Source organism: Prionailurus bengalensis, chromosome F2 (genome assembly GCF_016509475.1).
Source record: "Prionailurus bengalensis isolate Pbe53 chromosome F2, Fcat_Pben_1.1_paternal_pri, whole genome shotgun sequence".
Classification (NCBI taxonomy): Eukaryota; Metazoa; Chordata; class Mammalia; order Carnivora; family Felidae; genus Prionailurus; species Prionailurus bengalensis.
The window spans coordinates 604,244-629,262 of record NC_057353.1 but is presented as its reverse complement, the minus strand read 5'-3'; the positions used below and the strand labels follow the sequence as shown (position 1 = coordinate 629,262).

General features: G+C 38.5%; 1 protein-coding gene across 1 annotated transcript in view; it reads right to left on the bottom strand.

The window, feature by feature from the left end:
- SPIDR (scaffold protein involved in DNA repair) overlaps nucleotides 1–25,019 on the bottom strand; it is a 502,960-nt gene that overhangs the window by 162,133 nt on the left and 315,808 nt on the right. The gene's annotated exons all lie outside the window — the stretch shown is intronic.

Here is a 25,019-nt window from a genome sequence, read left to right as displayed (position 1 = left end):
ACACTTTATAAATTACTTTTCCTTAAATGACCTGATATGATTCTTATAACTACCCTGGGAGAAAGCTGACTATACAGAACTATCTTCATTTTAGAAGTGAAGCCGGCATGATTTGCATAGCAGATCAGTGTAAAGGCCCAGGACTGACACTAAGGTCTCAGATTCCTAAACTGGTAGTAATGATACTATGATATGACAGCTTATGATGGCAACTAAAGGGAGCTAACCACAGCTAACAATCTATGCTTCCTATGTCCCTGATACCTTCCAACTCATTAACTCCTGTATGCCTCATAGAAGATCCTCTGGAGCAAAGACAAGTAAAGTTAATTGCCTAAAAGTACACAGCTAATAAGCAGTGGACCAAGATTTGAATAGAGGCGGGTAAGGGGCACTAAGGAATCTACTCCTGAAATCACTGTTGCACTATATGCTAATCTGGATGTAAATAAAAAAAAAAATGTGAAGCCAAAGATTGATTACTGTCATCCTCACTATAAAGATAAGGGGATGGTCACCCAGAGCTATGCAGTATTTTCTGCAGGTCACACAGCTAAAAAAGGGCTGATCAGGGACCAAAAATGAAAATATTCATGAGGCAAACCATAAGAGACTCTTAAATACAGACAACAAACTGAGGGCTGCTGAAGAAGGGAGTGGGTGGGGGGTGGGGAAAATGGGTGATGGGCATTAAGGAGGGCACCTTTTGGGATGAGCACTGGGTGTCATATGTAAGAGATGAATGACAGGGTTTTACTCCTGAAGCCAAGACTACACTGTATGTTAACTAACTTAAATATAAGTAAAATAAATAAATATAGATAGATTTGTTTTTTAATTTATAATTTTATTATTTATTTATTTATTTATTTATTTATTTAAATATGAAATTTATTGTCAAATTGGTTTCCATACAACACCCAGTGCTCATCCCAAAAGGTGCCCTCCTCAATTCCCATCACCCACATTCCACTCCCTCCCACCCCCCATCAACCCTCAGTTTGTTCTTGGTTTTTAAGAGTCTCTTGTGGTTTAGCTCCCTCCCTCTCTAACTTTTTTTTCCCCTTCCCCTCCCCCATGGTCTTCTGTTAAGTTTCTCAGGATCCACATAAGAATGAAAACATGGTATCTGTCTTTCTCTGTATGATTTATTTCACTTAGCATAACACTCTCCAGTTCCATCCACGTTGCTACAAAGGGCCATATTTCATTCTTTCTCATTGCCACATAGTACTCCATTGTGTATATAAACCACAATTTCTTTATCCATTCATCAGTTGATGGACATTTAGGCTCTTTCCATAATTTGGCTATTGTTGAGAGTGCTGCTATAAACATTGGGGTACAAGTGCCCCTATGCATCAGTACTCCTGTATCCCTTGGGTAAATTCCTAGCAGTGCTATTTCTGGGTCATAGGGTAGATATATTTTTAATTTTCTGAGGAACCTCCACACTGTTTTCCAGAGTGGCTGCACCAGTTTGCATTCCCACCAACAGTGTAAGAGGGTTCCTGTTTCTCCACGTCTTCGCCAGCATCTATAGTCTCCTGATTTGTTCATTTTAGCCACTCTGACTGGCATGAGGTGGTATCTGAGTGTGGTTTTGATTTGTATTTCCCTGATGAGGAGCGATGTTGAACATCTTTTCAGGTGTCTGTTGGCCATCTGGATGTCTTCTTTAGAGAAGTGTCTATTCATGTTTTCTGCCCATTTCTTCACTGGATTATTTGTTTTTCAGGGGTGGAGTTTGGCGAGTTCTTTACAGATTTTGGATATTAGCCCTTTGTCTGATATGTCATTAGCAAATATCTTTTCCCATTCTGTTCGGTGCTTTTTAGTTTTGTTGATTGTTTCCTTTGCAGTGCAGAAGCTTTTTAGCTTGATGAGGTCCCAATAGTTCACTTTTGCTTTTAATTCCTCTTTGCCTTTGGGGATGTGTCAAGTAAGAAATTGTTGCGGCTGAGGTCAGAGAGGTGTTTTCCTGCTTTTTCCTCTAGGGTTTTGATGGTTTCCTGTCTCACATTCAGGTCCTTTTCCATTTTGAATTTATTTTTGTGAATGGTGTAAGAAAGTGGTCTAGTTTCATTCTTCTGCCTGTTGCTGTCCAGTTCTCCCAGCACCATTTGTTGAAGAGACTGTCTTTTTTCCATTGGATACTTTCCTGCTTTGTCAAAGATTAGTTGGTCATACTTTTGTGGATCTAATTCTGGGGTTTCTATTCTATTCCATTCGTCTATGTGTCTGTTTTGGGGCCAATACCATGCTGTCTTGATGATTACAACTTTGTAGTAGAGGCTAAAGTCTGGGATTGTGATGCCTCCTGCTTTGGTCTTCTTCAAAATTATTTTGGCTATTCGGGGTCTTTTGTGGTTCCATGCAAATTTTAGGATTGCTTGTTCTAGCTTCGAGAAGAATGCTGGTGCAGTGTTGATTGGGATTGCATTGAATGTGTAGATAGCTATGGGTAGTATTGACATTTTGACAATATTTATTCTTCCAACACATGAGCATGGAATGTTTTTCCATTTCTTTATATCTTCTTCAATTTCCTTCATAAGCTTTCTATAGTTTTCAGCACACAGATCTTTTACATCTTTGGTTAGGTTTATTCCTAGGTATTTTATGCTTCTTGGTGCAACTGTGAATGGGATCAGTTTCTTTATTTGTCTTTCTGTTGCTTTATTATTAGTGTATAAGAATGCAACTGATTTCTGTACATTGATTTTGTATCCTGAGACTTTGCTGAATTCATGTATCAGTTCTAGCAGACTTTTGGTGGAGTCTGTTGGGTTTTCCATGTAGAATATCATGTCATCTGCAAAAAGTGAAAGTTTGACTTCATCTTTGCCAATTTTGATGCCTTTGATTTCCTTTTGTTGTCTGATTGCTGATGCTAGCACTTCCAACACTATGTTAAACAATGGCGGTGAAAGTGGACATCGCTGTTGTATTCCTGATCTCAGGGGTAAAGCTCTCAGTTTTTCCCCATCGAGGATGATATTAGCTGTGGGCTTTTCATAAATGGCTTTTATGATGTTTAAGTATGTTCCTTCTATCTAGACTTTCTCGAGCGTTTCTATTAAGAAAGGATGCTGAATTTTCTCAAATGGTTTTTCTGTATCGATTGACAGGATCATATGGTTCTTATCTTTTCTTTTATTAATGTGATGTATCACATTGATTGATTTGCGAATGTTGAACCAGCCCTGCATCCCAGGAATGAATCCCACTTGATCATGGTGAAGAATTCTTTTTATATGCTGTTGAATTCGAGTTGCTAGTATCTTACTGAGAATTTTTGCATCCATATTCATCAGGGATATTGGCCTGATGATACAGTTCTAAAAAGAGATATAGTTCTCTTTTTTTACTGGGTCGCTGTCAGGTTTAGGAATCAAAGTAATATTGGCTTCATAGAATGAGTCTGGAAGTTTTCCTTCCCTTTCTATTTTCTGGAATAGTTTGAGAAGGATAGGTATTATCTCTGCTTTAAATGTCCGGTAGAATTCCCCAGGGAAGCCATCTGGTCCTGGACTCTTATTTGTTAATAAATAAATATTTGCAAATAAATAAATAAAGAAATAAATAAATAAATTTGAATAGAGGCAGTGTGACTTGACAACCCATGACCTTAATCATCAGGCTTATTGGCACTTGCATATCTTTTTTATAGAAATGTCTAATTTACGGTCTTTGCGTTAAAAAATGGATTGTCTTTTTCATTATTGAATTGTAAGAGCTCTTTGTATACTCCACCTACAAGTCACTGATCATATATGAGTTGCAAATATTACCTCCCATCTGTGGGTTCACCTTCTTTGCTCCCCCAGCTTTACTGATGTATAAATGAGAAATAAAAACTGCATATATTTAAGGTGTACAACCTGATGTTCTGATATTCATACACATTGTGAAATGATTATCACGGTCAAGCTAATTAGCATATCTATCACCTCACATAATTACCATTTTGTTTTCTTCTTGGTGGTAAGAACACTTATGATATACTCTCTTAGCAAATTTCTAGTATACGATATACTATTAACTGTAGTCACCATGCTGTACATAAGGTCTCCAGAATTTATTTATCTTACAGTGGAAGTTTGAATCCTTTGACCAATATCTCCCCATTTCCCCCACCCCCACCTCCTGGTAACCACTCCTCTACTCTGTATTTTGAGTTTGACATTTTTAGATTCCACATATGAGATCAGATAGCATTTGTCTTTGTGTATCTGCCTTATGTCACTTAACATAATGTAATTTTCACTTTACTGATAGAGTCTTTTGAAGTACCAAATTTCTTAATTTAGATGATGTGCAATTTATCTTTTTTCTCCTTTTGTTGCTTACGCTTTCAGTGACAGATCTGAGACTCCATTATGAAATCCAAACTTATGAGGATATAGTCCTATCTTTTCTCCAAAGAGTTCTGTACTTTGGCTCTTACACATTTAGGTCTTTGATTCATTTGGAGTTTAAACTTGTAACAACCTAGTTTAACTAATACCAACTTAGTTTCAATATTATACAAACACTCTGCTCCTATACATCTCCGTCTTTTCCCCTTTATATAGCTATTGTCAAAGATCACATCTTCATACATTATATGCCAACTTACAAAGATTTATAGTTATTGGTATATGCATTCGCTTCTAATATAGGAAAAAAAGAGAAATTACAAACAATACCAAAAGTACAGTAACACTGGCTTTTATATTTACCTATGTAGTTACCTTTATCAGTGTTCTTCATTTTCTCTCATGGTTTTTCAAGTTGCTGTGTAATATCCTTTATTTCAGGCTGAAGGAGTACCTTTGGTATTTCTTATAGGGCAAGTCAACTGGTAATGAACTCCCTTACCTTTTGTTTATCTGAAAATGTCTCAATTTGTTCATTCTTAAGGTATAATTTGGCTGGATATACAATATTATTCAACATTTTTTTTCTCTCAGTACTTAAAATATGTTATCCCACTGCTTTCTGGCCAAATGATTTCTGATATGAAATCAGCTCTCAGTCTTACTGAGGATCCCCTACATGATAAGCAACTTCTCTCTTGCTGTTTTAGGAATCCTCTCTTTGCCACTGGGTTTTTGACAATTTGACTATCGTGTGTCCCAGTGTGGATATCTGAGTTTATCCTGCTTGGAGTTCATTGAGCTTTTTAATATGTGTTTGTGTTCCTCAGACTTGAGAAGTTTGGTAATGATTTCTTCAAATATATATATTTTTTGTCCCTTTCATTCTTTTTAACATACATACATACATTTATTTATTTATGAGAGAGAGAGACAGAGAGAGAGAGAGAGACAGAGAGAGAGAGAGAGAGAGAGACAGAGAGAGCACAAGTAGGGGAGGGGCAGAGAGAGAAGAAGAGAGAGATCCCAAGCAGGCTCTGAGCTTTCAGTGCAGGGTCCAATGTGGGGCTTGAACTCACCAACTGTGAGATCGTGACCTGAGCTGAAACCAAGAGTCAGATGCTTAACTGACTGAGCCACCCAGGTGCCCCTCCCCTTTCATTCTTTTCCATAGATTTCTATAATTCATTTTCCTTTGTTCTTTTTTCTTTCTGTTCTTCAAGACTGGATAAATTCACTTGCCTTATCTTCAAGTTTGCTGATCTGTTGTCCTATAAGCTCTAATCTGCTGTTTAATTTCTCTAGTGAGTTTTTCAGTTCAGTTTTGTACTTTTCCGCTCTAGAATTTCTGCTTGGTTCCTTTTTATAATTTCTATTTATTGACATTCTCATTTTATTCAGACATTGTTTTCCTAAATCCCTTTCTTTGTCATGGTCTTCTTTAGCTCACTGAACAGATTTAAGACATTTGATTTAATAATTTTCACTAATTCCAATCTGTGCAGTTCATCAGGAATAGTTTCTTTAAAATTCTTATTTCCCAGCATGGTATTGGCACAAAAACAGACACACAGACCAATGGAATAGAATAGAAACCCCAGAACTAGACCCACAAACCTATGGCCAACTCATCTTTGACAAAGCAGGAAAGAACATCCAATGGAAAAAAGACAGCCTCTTTAACAAATGGTGCTGGGAGAACTGGACAGCAACATGCAGAAGGTTGAAACTAGACCACTTTCTCACACCATTCACAAAAATAAACTCAAAATGGATAAAGGACCTAAATGTGAGACAGGAAACCATCAAAACCTTAGAGGAGAAAGCAGGAAAAGACCTCTCTGACCTCAGCCGTAGCAATCTCTTACTCGACACATCCCCAAAGGCAAGGGAATTAAAAGCAAAAGTGAATTACTGGGACCTTAGGAAGATCAAAAGCTTCTGCACAGCAAAGGAAACAACCAACAAAACTAAAAGGCAACCAACAGAATGGGAAAAGGATATTCGCAAATGACATATCGGACAAAGGGCTAGTACCCAAAATCTATAAAGAGCTCACCAAACTCCACACCCGAAAAACAAATAACCCAGTGAAGAAATGGGCAGAAAACATGAATAGACACTTCTCTAAAGAAGACATCCGGATGGCCAACAGGCACATGAAAAGATGTTCAACGTCGCTCCTTATCAGGGAAATACAAATCAAAACCACACTCAGGTATCACCTCACGCCAGTCAGAGTGGCCAAAATGAACAAATCAGGAGACTATAGATGCTGGAGAGGATGTGGAGAAACGGGAACCCTCTTGCACTGTTGGTGGGAATGCAAATTGGTGCAGCTGCTCTGGAAAGCAGTGTGGAGGTTCCTCAGAAAATTAAAAATAGACCTACCCTATGACCCAGCAATAGCACTGCTAGGAATTTATCCAAGGGATACAGGAGTACTGATGCATAGGGCCACTTGTACCCCAATGTTCATAGCAGCACTCTCAACAATAGCCAAATTATGGAAAGAGCCTAAATGTCCATCAACTGATGAATGGATAAAGAAATTGTGGTTTATATACGCAATGGAATATTACGTGGCAATGAGAAAGAATGAAATATGGCCTTTTGTAGCAACGTGGATGGAACTGGAGAGTGTGATGCTAAGTGAAATAAGCCATACAGAGAAAGACAGATACCATATGGTTTCACTCTTATGTGGATCCTGAGAAACTTAACAGGAACCCATGGGGGAGGGGAAGGAAAAAAAAAAAAAAAAGAGGTTAGAATGGGAGAGAGCCAAAGCATAAGAGACTGTTAAAAACTGAGAACAAACTGAGGGTTGATGGGGGGTGGGAGGGAGGAGAGGGTGGGTGATGGGTATTGAGGAGGGCACCTTTTGGGATGAGCACTGGGTGTTGTATGGAAACCAATTTGTCAATAAATTTCATTAAAAAAAAATAATAAATAAAATTCTTATTTCCTTTGAATAGGCCATACTTTCCTATTTCTTTGTACGTTTTTTAGCTTTTTATTGAGAGTTGGATATTTTGAGTATTATGCCGTAGTAACTGTATGCTGTACTGCTGTCTGTGCTCTAAACACTTTTCGTCCTCATTTCAGCGTATTGTTAGCATTTCTATCTTGCAGATGAGGAAACCGGGCCAAATAAAGAGCCCAGAGAGGTGGGAAATGGTTGATCCAGTACACAAGGCAATTTATCATCAGATTCATGCTTTTAACTGCTATACTTTTCATCTAGAACTTCAACAGAGCCTTAAAAATCATAAGTCTGAGTTACTCATTTTGTAAATAAGAAAAGTTCAAGGAAGTTAGTGAACTATCCAAAGGTCAAACAGAGTCTATTAATGGTAATGCATGATTATAACTTGGCTTACTAATTTCCAGCCTTTTTCTAGTATGCATCCTTATTTCTCTGAACACCTGGGCATTTGGAGTGTGAATGGAAATGTTTTTCTAGGTAGAAGGATCTCCATAAGCAATGGTAGAGTCCAGAATCAATTGTCTTTAGAAATGTTGCCTATCTTCCAAAACCAGCTTGATCCTTACTTGCTCCAGGAAACCTGCTCTCATGAGTTAAGTGCAACCAGAAAAAGGCAGTCCCTACTTTGTCTATATTACCTGCATGGAAATCACTGCTTTATACTACAATTATTTATGTACTTACGTGTTTAAAACTTTTTAAAGAAAAAAGAAGTTGTGTTTTCTATTTATCTGTTCCACATCTTTACAAATAAAATAGTCAGAACAAATATTTGCTGAATAAGTAACAATTAAAACTTTGTATCTAAGACCACAGATTAAATCTACCTAAAATACCACTTCTGTTATGTCACATCTACACTAAGATATCCTTGAAGGCTCCAATACACAGAATAAAAGTCCACAGTCCTTAATGTGGTATTTGAGCCCATTCAGTCTCCAATAGTAGCTTCCATGGTATTCATGGCTGAAACCTTTAAGTCATACATTTCTCAGTACCTAATGTGCCTTGCACGTAGCAGGTACCTAATGACTAGTTATGAAGTGACAGAGACTTAAACTATAGTAAATGTGATTTAAAATATATCTAAACAGCAAAAGAATGATTTAATATATGTAACTGTTTTCAGAGACATTTGAAATCTCTTTCCCAGGACATCTTCAAAGATAAAAAAGACATATATCTGCCTCAGGTGACTGTCACCCCTGTCTGGAGACAAGAAGCTGGACTCTACAAGTCCCGTCTACTCTTACAAATTCTAGGACTATACACTTAAAATTGCATATTAGCCACTCATTTCCCATATGAAATTTTATGATGTTTTAAACTTTTATACCAATATCTTATTAACAAAATAAATATTAAACAATAATTAAGCAATGTGAAAGAATATTATACAAGTATTAAAGTTTTATATAAAGATTAGAATCATACATAAAACGTTTAATAAAATATTACATGAAAAAATAATGTTTCATGGAATGGTTAATTGCAATAGTAAAAAATACAAACTAGTAAAGATTAGATGAAAACATGACAAAATCTAAATAGTTTTATTATAATAGTGGGATAATTAGGTATCTTTTTCAATTTTAAGTACAAAATCATTTTTTTCTGCGTTATATCTATAGTACCAAAAATTCAACAGAGTGGAGGATTAATCATATATAAAGCTAGTATGAAAGTTAAAAGATAAAAGTAGTAAGGGACACCCGGGTGGCTCAGTGGGTTAAGTGTCTGACTCCTGATTTCAGCTCAGGTCATGAACTCAATGGTTTGTAGAGATCAAGCCCTACACTGGGCTCTGCTCTGACAGCACAGAGCCTGCCTGGGAGTCACTCTCCTCTCTTTCTGCCCCACCCCTGCTCATGTGTGCATGCTCTCGTTCTCAAAATAAGTAAATAAATATTTTAAAAAGACAAAAGTAGTAAAAATAAAATAAAATAATTTATTAAGGGATACACAAGATAAAAGATGTAAATTGTGATATCAAAAACATAAAACAGGGGTAAGGAGAGTAAAAGTGTGGACCCTTAGAATGTCTTCAAAGTCTTTTTTTTTTTTTAAGTTTATTTGAGACAGAGAGAGAGCATGAGCAGGGGAGGGGCAGAGAGAGAGAGAGAGAGAGAGAAAGTCTCAAGCATTCTCTGCACTGTCACTGCAGAGCCTGATGTGGGGCTTGAACTCATGAACTATGAGATCATGACCTGAGCTGAAGTCCAACACTTAACTAACTGAGCCACACAGGTGCCCCATCTTCAAAATTTTTATCAACTTAAAACACTCTATTACAAAAATGTAAGTTATTATATATACAAAAATACAAAAAATAAAGAGAAATAAATCTAAGCATACCATTACATAAAATCATCAAATCACAATGAGAGCAAGAGAAGAAAAAAGGAACAAATGAAGTATGAAATAACCAAAACAATTAACAAAATTGCAATAAGTACATATCTATTATTAATTAATTTAAATGTAAATGAATGAAATTCTCCAATCAAAAGACATACAGTAGCTTAATGGATTAAAAAAAGAAAAGTCCAATTTATATGCTGCCTACAAGAAACTCTTTTCAGATATAAGGAAACATACAGACTAAAAGTGAAGGAATGGAGAAAAGATACTAATGCAGATAGAAACTAAAAGAAAGCTAGAGTAACTATACTTCTAGCAGACAAAAGGGACTCAAAAAAAGAAAAGACTGTAATAAGAGAGATTGAAGGACATCCATAATAATAAAAGGGTCAGTCCAACAAGATGATATAACATTTGTAAATATTTATGCACCCCACATAGAAGCACCTAAATATATAAAGCACATATAAACAGACCCAAAGGGAGAAACAGAAACATACATTAATAATAAGGGACTTTAGCACCTCAGCTTCATCAATGGATAGATAGATCATGAAGAGAGAAAATCAATAAGGCAATATTGGCTTTAAACCACACTTAGACCAAATGGACTTAACAGATATATATACAGAATATTCCATCCAAGGCAAGAGAATACACATTGTTCTTTAGCATACATGGAACATTCATCATAACAGATCATATGTTAGGTGATAAACAAGTCTTAATAAATTTATGAAGACTGAAATCATACCAAGCATCTTTTCTGAGCACAATGATATGAAACTAGAAATCAATTACAAGAAAACTGGAAAAAATCAAACATGTGGAGATTAGACAACATGCTACCACAGAAATACAAATGGTCTTAAGAATCTATTAAAAATACCAGTCAACAAATTGGACAACCTATAAGAAATTGATCAATTGCTAGACATATACAACCTACCAAGACTGAACCATGATGAAATAAGGTAATCTGAACGAACCAATTACTAGTACACAGATTGAATCAGTAACCAAAACCCTACAAACAAAAGTCCAGGACCAGAGAGCTTTACTGGTGAATTTTACCAAACATTCAAAGAATTCATATCAGTTGTTCTTAAACTCTTCCAAAAATTAGAAGAGGAGGAGACACTTCCATATTTCTTTATGAGGCCAACATTATCTTGATCCCCAAACCAGACAAAGATGCCACAAGAAAAGAAAATCACAGGCCAATATCCCTAATGAACATATTTACAAAAATCCTCAACAAAATACTAGCAAACTGTATGCAACAATACATTAAAAGGATCATGTACCATCATCAAGTGGGATTTATTCTAGGGATGCAAGTATGGTTCAACATCTACAAATCAATTAATGTGACTGAGCCACCCAGGCCCGATGTTTCTTTTTACTGCCCAACGTATGCAATCACCCAAAGAGCAAATTAGCCTTGGTCATTCGATTTCTTTTACGCAAAGGTAATAAACCTAAAATAAAAGAAATTTGTACCCCATTTTACTTAATATTCTGACTATTAAGGACTGCTAAACAAATAAATAGCTTAAGTTGAGCAAGGAAATACTTTTAGTAAATTTATCTGAGAAACGATGAAATAATATATTCATTATATGTGTGCAAAACTATTTGATTTTAAGTCCTTGTATTTAAGAAAAGCACATGGACGCAATGAATTATGAAAATATACTTACCTACCAAATTTGTAGCAAGTAAATATTTGAATGTGATTTCCTAAAAGGATTAAGTATTAGACCGCATTAAATAGGTATTCCTCCCTCTTATTTCCAACAAGAGCAACTAAAAAAATTTTCAAATAGTAACCACCCAGAAATGTCCCTATTGAAATACCTGACTTGACTTTTGGAAACTTGATCAGTCTCTCACAGAATGAGAAAAAAGTTAGATCAACTTAGAGACAGTGAGCTTCCCAGCTTTAGGAGTGTTATTACAAGACAGATAAGTTTTCAGATGAAGATTTGGGTCTTTCCAGATCCCAAACCTTATTTTCTTGTACCATTACCCCCAGCATGTAACTGTCCTGATTTACTGTGGACAGGAGCCCAAAGGTCCCATGGAACCCGAAGGCAGAATAACAAGTACTGTGTTTCGGTAGAGAGAATACGGGTGTTGGAATAAGAGAGACTTGAGCTTCAAGAAGGCCTGTGTGACCCTGACCCATTTTTCCCTGGACTTTTGTGAGAATTTAATGTAATAACGCGTTTAAAAGAACAAAAGATGTAATAGTCTTTGATGAGGACGACTTATTTTTTTCCTTCACTGATGAAGGCGGCATACCAGTACTGTTTCTAATTAGCTCAATGATTCTAAATACCAGGAAGCATATTTGCTAAAAACAAAACAAAAAAAAGTCATAATTCCAAAGAGAGTTGAGAAATTCTCTCTCAACTGCAGTCAGAGACTTTCCTGATAAAATGGACAGAGACTCGATGTGAAGTGCATTCAGACTGGATGGTCAGAGCACAGCTGGAGGGATGGTTTATAAGCAGCAAACGATGGATGGGACTGTGACAAGAGTGCAAATGTTTCCTGCAGCTCGATCCTAAAAACAGGAATATTCTGTAACAAACATAAACACTAAAACAACAACAACGTCAACCTGTCTTAAAACTTTTTTTTCCCCCTTTGAACAAATCTCTATACATACATGTATGGGGAAAAATAGAAAAATGGGTTCTTTCTCCTTTGAGATTAAAAAGTGGCAAATACAACATCAAGTCAATTCTGGACTGCGTGCTGTCTGCAGCCTTCTGACACCTAGCAGTCCCCTGAGATGACAATGGCACAGGTTAGCTTTCTCTTTGCCGACCCCAGGGCCTCCTACTGATGTGGAGGGTCCTCTATATTCGGTCCCAACTAGCTGCCTCCACTGGGGGGTGAGGGTGGAGAGTGGAGAGAAAACTGTGTCAGTTCTCTAGGCATGGCTACGTTTCCAGATCATGTCAACTGTTCTCATTTTACACCTTAAGAAAATTAAGTGTGAAATTGGCCTCTGCTGAAACGGAGAATTCATAGCCTCGCCCATCATCTGTTACATAGGTAGGATCAATATAAACAAAAGTTATTTAAATTGACTATCCTTTTAAATGTTTATTTATTTTGAGAGAGAGAAAGAGAGAGAAAGCAGGAGAGGGGCAGAAAGAGAGAATTCCAATCGAGCACCACGCTGCCGGCTCAGAGCCCGATGCAGGCTCGATCTAGTGACCGTCAGATCAGGACCTGAGCCAAAATCAAGTTGGATGCTTACCTGACTGATCTACCCAGGTGCCCTGAGTATCTTTTTTTTTTTTTTTCAAAAAATTTTTTAACGTTTATTTATTTTTGAGAGACAGAGAGAGAGAGAGAGACAGAGCATGAGCAGGGAGGGGGCAGGGTGAGAGGGAGACACAGAATAGCAGGCTCCAGGCTCTGAGTTGTCAGCACAGAGCCTGACACGGGGCTAGAACTCATGGACCACGAGATCATGACCTGAGCCGAAGTCAGATGCTTAACCGACTGAGCCACCCAGGTGTTCCTGAGTATCTTTTTAAATCAATGGAATATTATGGCATCAATAAGAATGGTCACAAATACAACTCAGAAGAATGGAGAAATGTGTTTTATATAATGCCAAAAAGAAAGAGAAGAAAGTTATGTCTAAGGATGCAGTTAAAAATCTAGGTAAATAGTACTTTCATGGATGTGAGTATTCCAAGATATATAAAAAAAAGAATAGAAGAGAGGAAATAAATATCTTTTTCTGGTTATAAAAGTGATAAATGACCATTAAATGAAGGTTGGAAAAATCAAAAAATTAGAAAGGAGAAAAAAAATCATTAGGCAGACAGCAAAGAAAACCATAGTATAATTGGTTCTCCTCTTCCTTTGAATTTGTTACACAGTTTTAATCATGCTTCACAAAGAAAAATCAGTATTCTACCTCTTGATATTATTACACAAATATTTATTTTTAAGTCTGACCTACAGGATCCCTTCCACATGGCATGAGCAGGAGGTGAACAGATTTCAGAAGAGATGAGTTGAGGGGCCTGCCAGACAGACAGACAGGGTAAGGAACTCACAAAGAGAGATGGGGTGTGGGGCCTACAGGAAAGGCAGGGATGAAGCAGGGGAGAGGCAAAGTTGATCACTGCAACTAGAAAGCAATCCGGAAAAAGCCAATGAATCTAAAAATTAGTTGGTCAGGAATTTACTATGGAGGAATCGATCTCAGAAGATAAGTGCAACTGAAGATCAGTTGCAATGGGCTGAGAACAGAATGTAATTCCGTACATGGTAAGAGAGGCTGCTGCCTGATTTTTCAAGTTGCAAAGGGAAGGGGAGGTAAGAGACACAGCTTGAGGGAATATGGCTCATCGGGAGATGGAGAGAGGGAAGGGCCCCAGGTAAGTGATGGAGCAGGCACTGAGAAGGTCTGGGGATTAAATGTCAGGATGTTTCAGTAATTCTGCCTGGATGCACATGGAAACTCCAAAATAAATGCAATACTTCAGTTGAGAAACACTGATATGCTGCCATGCAGATATGTTCAACACTTCATAGATCTTGGTAGTGTAACCAGGGTGCATGTCAGGAGCTTGGTATGAATTTTTGTGCTTTTCGAGTCATTATTAAATTCATAGCAAAGATCTTATGAAGCACTTGTTACATGCCAGGCATTCTGCATGCTTTACCTCAATGAACCATTACGCCCATCCTACAAAGTGGTTGTTGTTAGTATTACAAGCTTAAAGTGGAGGAAACTAAGGTGGAGACAGATTAATTTCCCAAGACTGCAAAAACAGGAACAGAGAAGTTGGGTTTGAATTAACTCTGCTTTAAAGCAATTGAACACTATACCTAGAAGGGACACGTTCCAGGCACAAAAGAATTGACTCCGTTTTATTTTACAGCCGAGTCCAAACAGACTGTTTAACGTGAAATGCTCATTTCTTTGGAGAAAAACAAACACAGGTACTAGCTTTTAAAGTGGTAAAATATGAGAATCACTGTGGACTTAAGAATGGACAGATCACCCCAAGATAAATATAAAGGGAGAACAGGAAAGCACGAAGAAAAAAATAAGTGTTTTTTTCTGATTATAAAAGTCATACGGTAGCGGGCCTCTGGGTGGCTCAGTCAGTTAAGCCTCTGACTCTTGGTTTGGCTCAGGTCATGATCTCATGTTTCATAAGTTCGAGTCCCATGTCAGGCTCCGGGCTGACAGTGTGGAGCCTGCTTGGGATCCTCTCTCCTTTCTGTGCCCCTCCCCCACTCATGCTCACACATCCTCTATCTCTCTTTCGCAAAACAAACTCACACACACAAAAATCCACACGATAGCCATTATAAATAACTTGGGAAAATCGGAAAAGTAGAAAGAAGAAAAAAAAATAGGGAGGCAGCCAACCACAATGAACATGTTGGTGCAAAGCTGTAATTCTCGTGTAATGTGCAGAAGTAATTACATGGGACTTCTTGGACTTCTGTCCCTAAGTAAACCCAAGAGATTTTTGGCAAACTGCCCCTATAGTCTGAACTTCTGGAAGGCTTTTCAGGGAACTGAGAATCCCGAAGGGACTGCCAGACGCAAGAGGACAGCTGCAAGTTGGACGAGAGAGGAAGGCCATGCTGAGTTGTCTGGCACCTAAAGACCCAAGAATAGAACTTAAGTGGCTAACTCGAGGACCTCTAGAAAAGATGCTGCACCCTGAGAATCTGTACGACCTGTGGGGAGAAGCCTTCCCCTGGACACATCCGTACCATGTGTGAAAAGACATATTTGGAAAGAACAGTCAAGACCATAAAAATGTCGCACAAGGTGAAAGGATAGCAGTTCCCACCGGGAGAGTCGGGTAAATGTCGAGTTTCACATTGACATTTGCATCTTATGGTTTAAGAAAGAGTTAATACCAGGGAAAATTACAAAATCTCTTTAGTTCAGTCAACAAAAGTGAATGACCACTTTTGATAAGATCATCTGAAATTTTAATCAGGTATGGCCTATCAATATAACATAAGCAAGGAAACTCTACCCCTTTAAGACTTAGTATCTGTGTCTATTTTCCCCAAAGGCAACAAGCATTTCACTCTAAATAGATAGCATTGCATTAAATGTTATTCTTATCAGAAGGTGGTCGGGTAGATTACATAAAAGTAAAATCAACCACCAAAGTTTCTGTTTGTATTTGGGAAAGTCAACCTGATTGAAAAGAGAAAACCTGAATTTGGGCCCTAGAAGATACAAGATGCTTCCATACCGAGTCTTTCCCACTAAGACATCCTTCATGATTTATTTCATTTCATTTCTTCACAAGGAGTGCAAGATCCTGTGAACACGGCAGCATGTGCTGCTGCCCCGAGTCCCCATCTTTACAGCGCTCCAGACACACACAGAGGATGCTGGTGTGTCAGCCTGTACTGTGTCCCCTGTCTGCTCGAATACCAACCACTGTGTAAAAGCTGGAAGACCTCACCAACTGGCAGTACCGGTCCTCCTTAGGAGACCGTGCGATTGTTTCCCCACCTTGTCATGGACGTTTTACAGGCGGGAAAGCAGAGGCACGGAATGATCAGGTGACTGGCCCACAAGGAGTCCCAGAGCTGTGGAAAGGGACGGGCTCAGGTCGGCGGGGCTGTGCAAAGCATCTGTTTCCAGTGGAATGTATGTGTGAAGTTAAGTAGGCAGGGTGCAATTACTTTTTACTTATTTATTCATTTGTTTTTGGTGCTCCACACTCTTTTTATTTTTTTTATATTAAATATGATTTATTGTCAAATTGGTTTCCATATAACACCCGGTGCTCATCCCAACAAGTACCCTCCTCAATGCCCATCACCCATTTCCCCCTCTCCCACCCCCCATCAACCCTCAGTTTGTTCGCAGTATTTAAGAGTCTCTTATGGTTTGCCTCCCCAATTACTTTTTAAAAATACATGTAGTTTTAGTTAGCACACTAGAATATAGGTGGAGCTAATTAAAAGAAACAAATTTGCTCCGTACTGAATTGTTATTGTTTCAAAAACTATGTAACGTAAAAATGTCCACTATTTATGTAAGTGACTTTTTCAACTCTTTACACCCAAACTTTATTTTCCTTTTGTGTTACACAGCAAATTGTTTAAAGGAACACTCCATGATAAAGTAGTGACAAACCAGAAAAATGAGTAAGAGCAAACATTCTTCAAAGACTAAAACAAACCACGTCACCAGCAACCACAAAGGATATTAAAGTCTACAATAAGGGTCTATGATAAGGGTCAGATACTGCCCAAGATATACCAGTGCATATTCACTGGATTGTTACAAGGTTAATGGGGAATTCAAACTTTTCCTCGTGTTTTAAAAACATCAAAGTTTGTTAATTATCTAGAACTGAGTTTGTAATGACAATAATCATCCGTAAGTTCTGAGTGTAACCTTAACTTGCCCATTACCTACTGGTATCTTACTGGAATTAAGACATTGCATGGGACTTTTCCTCTTTGGGGGGGAAATAATTTGTGTTCAGCTGGAGCTAGGTAAAAGCAGCACTTTTCTGCAATAGAAGCATCAGTGTATAAAACTGGTTCCTTAAATCAATTACAGAACTTAGAAGTTTGGTACATATATAAAAAGATGATAGGTGTCTTTAGTAATACATCAAAGATTCATCAACTTCAAACTGAGATGAACCTATGCACAATGTTGGCCGACAACAGAAATTAAGAATTTAAATGGTATCGTGTAGTGGAGCATTCAGTTTATCTAGGAAGAGTTAAGCCAATACTGGTTTCTGCTCTCCTGGTTATTTGCAATTTAATATAGTAGTGCTAATGCAGCTTAAGATATTTAACCAATGAGAAATATATACATTGAAGACTGTATAACCAGTTTCTGACTTGCCTCCAGTTTAGGAAGTAACCAAACACAGTGGACAATCAGCAAAAAAGACATTATCCTTCACTCTCTACCATTCATAATTTCTCTGCCACTGCCCTTTTTATTATGAGTTCATAGCAGAGGATCAGTGGCTGGCCTGCTCTAAGAAGGCATAAAGGCTTAGTTTTTGGTGTTCAGGGATATTTTTCCAATTTATTAAGATGATCCTGCCCCCAAATACCCAGAGTTCTCTTCTCTTCCCTGTCTCTCTCATTCTTCCCATTCTATGGGGGGACATAGGCCCACAGTATCTGAACTTGGGATTCAAAATTCTTGTTCTCACAGAAATAATGTTATAATGTGGTTAAGAAGAGAAGAAGTTTTGTTATCAGTAAAATGTTACAATACATTAGTGTGAAACAGACTTTTGGGAGCTGGCCTGGGAATGAAGCCATGATTTCTATTACTGTTCTTTGGGCAAATGCAGTCTAAGTTCCAAAAAAAGAAGTTTTGGGAAGCAACTCATTCATACTTTATGGGTATATACTTTGGGGTCAGGAAGTAAAAAGTAGAAAGGTCAGGGACATGAGGACACTCTAAACTTGTCTAATCTTGGGGCACCTAGGTGGCTCCATCGGTTAAGCGTCTGACTTCGGCTCAGGTCATGGTCTTGCAGTTTGTGAGTTTGAGCCCCACATCAGGCTCTGTGCTGACAGCTCAGAGTCTGGAGCCTGCTTTGGTTTCTGTGTCTCCCTCTCTCTCTGCCCCTCCCCCACTTGTGCTCAGTCTCTCTCTCTCTCTCAAAAATAAACATTAAAAAAATTAAAAAACAAACTCACTAATCTTCTTTCCTATCACTATAATTACCTGTGAGAACTTTTAGTCCTAAACATTCACTACAGGCTTATTTTTATTTTTTTAATGTTTATTTATTTTTGAGAGATAGAGATAGACAGAGCATGGGGGGGGGGGGGCAGAGTGAGAGGGAGACAGAACCTGAAGCAGGCTCCAGGCTCCTAGCTGTCAGCACAGAGCCCAACACGGGACTCAAACCCATGAGATCGTGACCTGAGCTGAAGTCGGATGCTCAACTGACTGAGCCACCCAGGCACCCGAACCCCACCCCCCAACCTGGAGGCTTAAATTACAACATGTAGTTTGGGCATTATTTGTGTATGTGTATGCAGAGGATCTCATTCTTTGAGTAATGTGAAGGCCAGATATGTTACTATAATATACATGTGTTCCAGAAAACAAAAAGCAGGAATTTTTTCAGCCTAAATATCTAGGCCCCAGATGACAGTTCTAGCTGGTGGGGGGAGGGAGGGCTCACCCTGCAGTTGGAGCAGGAGATCATACCCAGCATCTCCCTTGGAGAAGGAGGCCAGTGAGTGGGCGGAGTGGGTGGAGGCAAGCTGGGAATCAGTGCAGGACAATCATAAGGGCGAGTTAAACCAGTGACTCAGAGAAACAGCCCCCCTCCCTGGCCCCCAGGAGCCCATCTGAGGTCAGCGTGCCTTCAGATCACAGTTGTGGCTCTACACTTGAGGTCACTAGGCTTATGGGTTAGTTTTCATTAGCTGTCTCTTTTTTGGCCCAGCAGATATGGAAAGTTATCCCTGACTGACAAAAGATAATGTAACAGAGGCGGGTGTGGCCTTCAAGGAGCTTTAGGCTTCAAGGAGCTTCAAAGACCTTATGTGACCTATATAAGGTCACATAAAAACTCGTTAACATGCCTGAGCCATGTCTACTTGTCTAAGAATCTGGCTTCTACTATTTTATTCAGTTTTCGTAACAGTCTTGTCAGGTAGATAAGATACTGTTAACATTCTTACTTGATAGATGAGAACTGTCTACAACAGTTTTGCTGTCAGGGACAGTGTGATGTGCTTCCCATGCTACAGTGATTTTTAGCAAAAGTAGTAAAAGCTCACATACACTGAGCGCCTTGAATACCCAATCCCACAAGAGAGGAGACAGACTATTTATAGCAAAGCACAGATTTCCCTTCATGAGGGAAACCATACCATATAGCCCAAAGAATAAATGTGCCGACTCCCATTCCCAACCATTGTCACCTCCATTAAAATGCAGTGTACACAGAAAGGAATCTGACTCTATTATATTCCAACTGTCAGAGAATTATCGCTGGTGGACAAAATGAAAGGTGAATACACCGCATCATTATATGGAGGTGTTGATCTCCCCAGGTCCCGCTGTGCAGTGTGCCCATTTCCCCAAGGAGATTTTAGTGATGTGAGAGACTGGAATCACATCTCCTATGTTTTTTTCACGTCTTAGGTATGTAGTAAGTGCTGGAGTCCCAGTTGGCACCCACAGATGCACGCCGGAATAATTTTTTCTCAGTTCCTTCAGAAAGTCATTATCCGGGAATTGTGGTTTTACATAATGGAGTGCTATGGCTGAATTCATTTCTAACGTGTTTTCTGATTGCTTTTTCCTAAGAGTATATATACAACCTCTTCTGAAATCTGTGCTTTTAGGGCACTGAAATAATGATCCTGAGTGCAGACTGGGAGAAAACAACAGCAAAGAGTAGATAAAAGATACAATAAAAAGGGAATTGATTATACCACTTGTTATTTATAAGTATTATAGATTTAGGAAAAATCTGACTCAAAGAGGAAGTCTCAAAGGAAATTCAAAAATATGCTCTGCTAAAGGAAAATGAAAATAACTCTACATCAAAATTGGTGGGATGCAGCTAATGCAGTGCTGAGAAGAAATCTTATAGCATTAAATGCATATTTGAGGGAAGTCTCAAATCAATAACCTAAGCTCTCTCATCAATGACCCCATAAAAATAAGAGCAAACTGAACCCAAGCAAGCAAAAAGAAGGAAATAATCTAGATAAGAACAGAAATCAATACAGTTAAAAATTTTAAAAAAATGGAGAAAATCAATGAAATAAAGAACGGGTTCACGGGAAGATCAATAAGATTGACAAACCTCTGGCAAGACCAAGAAACAGAACACACAAATTACCAATTATCAGAAATACAACAGGGCATATAACTACAGACTCTATAGACATCAAAAGAGTAATAAGGGTAGCACATAACTCTACACACATAAATATGACACAAGACATGAAATGAACCAATTCCTTGAAAAAAGACAAAAGACCACAACTCATACATTTTGAAATAACAACTATCATTCACATGATACCCGATGTTTTTCAGATTTATCTCCTTGTTTACATTCATTAGCACTCTTAATCCAGGTATCCAAAAGATCACAAATGGTTGAGCACTCATCTACTCACCCCCATATTTCCTCTTTAACAGTCTTGATCATTTATTTTTTTTTTATTTTTTATTTTTTAAAATATTTTTAACGTTTATTTATTTTTGAGACACAGAGAGACAGAGCATGAACGGGGGAAGGGCAGAGAGAGAGGGAGACACAGAATCGGAAGCAGGCTCCAGGCTCTGAGCCATCAGCCCAGAGCCTGACGCGGGGCTCGAACCCACGGGCTGTGAGATCATGACCTGAGCCGAAGTCGGACGCTCAGCCAACTGAGCCACCCAGGCGCCCCGAGTCTTGATCATTTAAAAACAGCAGGTAAGGGGACACCTGGGTGGCTCAGTCGGTTAAGCAACCAATTTCGGCTTGGGTCATGATCTCGCAGTCTGTGGGTTCAAGCCCAGTGGGTTTGAGCCACATGTCAGGCTCTCTACTGACAGCTCAGACCCTAGAGCCTGCTTTGGATTCTGTGTCTTCCTCTCTCTCTGCTCCTTCCTGGCTAATGCTTTGTTTCTCTCTCTCTCTCAAAAATAAATAAACATTGAAAACAGAAACAACAAAAAAAAAGGTAAGACAGTAATGTTTATAAAAGTTTTCTTTCTTAAGAAATTAAGAAAACTTGCTTCAATTTCCTGTTAAGATTTTCTAGACCTTCATTTGATAAAGTTCCCCAGAATTGGGTGCTTGGTTTCTTTCAGTAAAGATCAGATGTAGGTATGTGATATGTGTGCATGTTTTATAATAATTTTAATTACTGTGAAAATTAGATAAAACTGCTGTTTCAGAATCTTTATTTGAATGTGCAATACTGCCGTATACCTAATTCTGAATGTTGCTAATATTAAGAAAAATGATTAAGTACAGTATTTAAAAAAATTCTCCTACTCACTACTACATTTTAAATTGTTTCAAAAACATTTCCCTTCACCATCAGAAGATACGTACAGTCCCGTGGTGATGAGCAGAAGCATCTGAATGAGCTGAAGCCAACTGGGCCACTTACCAGCAGTGTCCATTTGAGCAAGTTTCCCAACCTATGGAATAGGGGTGGCCACAGTTTCTAACATGTAGGATTATTGGGAAGATTAAACGAGATCATTCATGCAAAGAATTCAGTACAAAGGCATAATTATGGTATGTTCTTTTAAGTGTTAATTTAGGGGCGCCTGGGTGGCTCAGTGCATTGGGTGCCCAACTTTGGCTCAGGTGATGATCTCGTGGTTCATGAGTTTGAGCCCTGCATGGGGCTCTCTGCTCTTAGTGCAGAGCCCACTTTAGATCCTGGGCCACCCTCTCTTTCTGCCCCTCTCCTGCTCACAGGCACTCTCATTCTGTCTCTCAGAAATAAATAAAAGCATCTAAATAAAAATAATTAAAACAAAAAAAGTAAAAGTGTTAATTTAGGGGCGCCTGGGTGGCTCAGTTGGTTAAGCGTCAGATTCTTGATATCGGCTCAGGTCGTGATCTCATGGTTGTGAGATCAAGCCCGTGTCCGGCTCTATGCTGAGTGTGGAGCAAACTTATGATTCTCTCTCTCTCTCTCTCTCTCTCACTCTCTGCTCTGCCCCTGCTCAGGCTGGTGTGAGCTCTCTCTCTCTCAGAGAAAAAAAAAAAAAATCTTAATTTTGACTCTTGTTTTTCACTGTTAACTAAAATCTGAAAATTTTCCATTATTCATTAATTCACTTCGTAATGATTTCATGAGTACCTACTATTTCCCAGACACAAAGTTTCATAAGGCAATCCCTGACATGAAGTTGCCTACTCTCCAGGGACAGTAAAGGAGGTGGGGGCGGGGGAAGGCGAAAATTTCCATAGAGTATGGCCAATGGTATAGGGTAATATTTGTAAATCATGCAGGTAAGAGGTATGTCTTAGAAGTTCTACGAACAGTTGGTCTTAATGCAGAGTGGAGTTAGAGAAAGTTAGCAAAAGGAGTGAAGCCAGACCTCAGCCTTGAAATAAAAAGTGGAAAGGTAGGCTGGCTACTGGAGCAGAAGAGTGCTGAGGACTGTTGAAAAGAAGTCAAAATACTTTAGTATATTTTTACAATTATAGTTCTTAAGTACATTTCCTCATAATATGAGCTTTCAAAAAAGTCATCCTATAGTTACAGAAATACTAATTAGGGATACTTTTAAAAAATAAGATTACAAAGGGGGTACTTGGCTGGCTCAGTTGGTGGAGGATGTGACTCCTGATCTTGGAGTTGTGAGTTCAAGCTCCACATTGGGTGCAGAGTTTACTTAAAAATAAAAATCTTATAAATAATAAATAAATTTAAATAAGTCTTCTGTTTTTTTTGCCTTTTCCACTTATTTGACTGTAAAAAGCATATTATGTTTTGGATAATGTCAACACTTACTTTCCTCTGTGCTGTAGGCCAGCTTACCCATTCCCAACCAAATGAAAAATCTAGAGAACAGTTTTATTGACTGTTCCATCAGAAAGTTATGGTCATTGGGGCACCTGGGTGGCTCAGTTGGTTAAGCATATGACTTCAGCTCAGCTCATGATCTTGCAGTTTGTGGGTTTGAGCCCCGCGCTGGGCTCTGTGCTGACAGCTCAGAGCCTGGAGCCTGCTTTGGATTTGGTGTCTTCCTCTCTCTCTGCCCCTCTCCCGCTCGCATTCTCTCTCTCTCTCTCTCTCTCTCTCTCTCTCAAAAATAAACATTAAAAATTTTTTTAAAAAAGAAAATTATGGTCATGAATGAGTCTTATGACTTTTTCATGATATTCTTCATTGAGTGTTTAAAACGCAAACATTATCTCAGTACAGTCCCTCATTCAAACAGGTTCCAAAGGTATTTTTTGTTTTTGTTTTTGTTATGACCTCCTATCAAACATTAACTTGGGGGGGAAATAAAACAGTCAATTTACAGTGATACATTCAGCAAAATTCTTCTTACCCGATTCTTTATTCCATAAACAATTCTCCCTTTTTTAAAAAAAAAAAAAAACTTACTCTTTTTCATTTTATTTTTTAAATAATTGTTTTAATTCAAATATAACCTACAATGTTATATGAGTTTCAGGTGTATAATATAATGACTCAGCAATTCTATACATCATTCCTCAGTGTTCATCACGATAAGTGTCCTTTAATACCCCCTCTAGCTACCAATTGTTCTCTGCATTTCAGAGTCTGGTTTTTGTTTGTATCTTTTTTGTTTCTTTGTTTGTTTTATTTATTAAATTCTACATATAAGTGAAATTTCTCTGACTTATTCTGCTTAGTATTATACTCTCAGGTCCATCCATGTTGGTATAAATGGCAAGATTTCATGTTTTTATGCTGAGTAATATTTTATCATACACACACACGCACGCGCACACACGCACACACATCTTCTTTATCCATTCATCAGTTGTTGGACACTCTCCTTCTTAATTCTCGCTCTTTCTCGTCTATAGAATTTTTTACTTCTTCCTTTAAAACCTGGATTAGGATATGGAGAAAGTTGGTCCAGTACATAGTTAGGCACAGGCAAGGTAAGGTCCCCACCCTGGAAAGAGAATGCAGCTGCTAACAGGCAGTCCTAACTGGGCTTCAGGTCTGAGCCACTAAAAGACAGCTTCCCTTAGGAAAAAGGGATTCTTAAAGTTTATTTATTTTTGAGAGAGAGACAGAGTCCAAGTAGGGGAGAGGCAGAGAGAGAGGGAGACATAAAATCTGAGGCAAGCTCTAGGCTCCGAGCTGCCAGCACAGAGTCCAACGCAGGGCTCGAACCCACGAACCGTGAGATCATGACCTGAGCTGAAGCCGGACACTTAACTGACTGAGCCAACCAGGTGCCTCAGGAAAAGCGATTCTCAAGTAGACTGTCTGTTAAGTACCAAACTCCACTTCTCAGGACTGCTGGATAGGAATCTCCAAGGAGGTTCCATGTACCTGTCATTGTGCCTGACTCTTCAGACTTCCAGGAATCAGTTTTTTAAAAAGCAGGGAATTCAGCTAGAACATGGCTCTTGCCTTTCATGATTAGTTTCTTATTTCGTAATTACTAGAATATACAGCTGAGGTAATGCTTTAGTATACATAAGCTTCTTCAGTTGATTCGCAAGTTTAACAGTCTAATGATCACACCCTTCCTCCTGGGGAGGGGGAGAAGAGATGAGTGTGTGTGGTATGAAGGGGCGAGATCACACAGAGTCTGGGAAGGG